The following is a 1,634-nucleotide window of genomic DNA, read 5'->3' on the forward strand; positions in this document are numbered from 1 at the left end:
GGCCTCTGGACGGCATCACGCTGTCAGGCTGGTGGTTCCTAAGGGAGACGATTTCCCAGGGCCCCGCCCGTGAGCGCTGCGGTCGCCTTGTAGGCCCAGAACAGCCGGAGCACAGAGCCGGGTGGCTGTGCTGCTCAACCTTACCCCACAGCTGCTGCCACACTGCACACCCGTTGGTACTGTACAGGAAAATGCCAGATGCTAAAGGAAGCGCATGGGGATTTGTTGCAGCATTTCTGACACTTGCCTAATCATACCAATTACCCAGGGATTGTTAAAATAAAATAAAATAAAATCCTGGTCCCTTCCCTGGAGATTGAAACAGAAAGTTGAGCATAGGACCTAGGGTTTCAGGCTACTTTAAGCAAGCTCCTACCGGGCGGCTCTGCCTCTCAAGCAGAGCTCGGACGCTGATGCAGACCCACGACCGGCAGCACCGGCAGCATGGGGATCCGCTGCAGGGCCAGTCCTGGGGCCTCACTCCCGACCTACAGAATCAAAAACGCTGGCGTGGAGGTGGTGAGGGAGCAGCAACCTCTTTTTTAGATCCTCATCCACACTAAAATTTGAGACCTGCATTTGTCAGATACGGCCCAGAGAGCTGGAAGTCGGGAGCATCACTACAGATTAGCAAACGGTCCTAGTCTCAGTCCTTCCAAAGCCAGGAGGGGCCAGGTGTAAATCCCGGGACGGACGGCTGCTCTTCCCCTGACATCACTATCTCCTTTTCTGTTTTCTATGGAATAGTTTTCTTTTGCGACTCACTCTTAATTTCCCAACCGACCAAGCTCACTCCCCTCTCTCCTTTCTGATAGCAAACATTCTTTGTTATTTATTTTTCCACCTGAATTTCTCTTGCATCTTTGCTCCCGCCTTAATGATATTAGTTGGATGCCCAACTGGCTTTGACAATTTATCATTGAACCTTACACTTCTGTCAAAATGTCTTTCAATCTTGGAATGTATCCAGAGATCCACTATAACTTTTTTGAAGGAAAGTTTTAGCATTTAGCTAAGCATCTTGTCCTTATCAAGCCTCAGCTTTTTTTGTCTTGGAAGGCCAAGGCAATGCTGAAAGATATTATCGGTTTTCAAACTGCCGTCATTTGAAGGCTAAATCCTGGGGTCATCAATATGCAAATGTTCCCAGTTGGCACAGAGAGACAATAAAGGACTCAGTAATCAGCCAATGAGACAATTTGCTAGCAGTGCAGTGAGTAGGGAGTATTAGTACTAGTTTCTTATGGTGGGCGTAACAAAGTATCACATGCTGGGCAGTTTGTAGTAACAGAAATTTATTGTCTCACATTTCTAGAGGCTGGAAGCCCAAGTTCAAGGTGCCAGCAGGGCTGGTGTTTTCCACGGGCTGGGATTGCCAATCAGTATGCAAATATCCCCTTTTCATGAGAATGCCAGTCACAACCCCCCACCCCCGGGTAAGGGGCTACCCCACTTCATCTCAAATAATTAAATCTGCAATTATTTTAAAATAAGGTCACATTCTGAGGAATTAGGACCTCAAGATATTAATTTTGGAGGAGACAACAAAATTCAGCTTAGAAGAGTTGGTGGGTTTAGAGAGAAAACCAAATCTTTCATTTCCAATTCCGTGCCCAGACAAACCTTCAGAAGAA

Source organism: Otolemur garnettii, unplaced genomic scaffold (assembly GCF_000181295.1).
Source record: "Otolemur garnettii isolate 467f Iridium unplaced genomic scaffold, OtoGar3 scaffold00010, whole genome shotgun sequence".
NCBI lineage: Eukaryota > Metazoa > Chordata > Mammalia > Primates > Galagidae > Otolemur > Otolemur garnettii.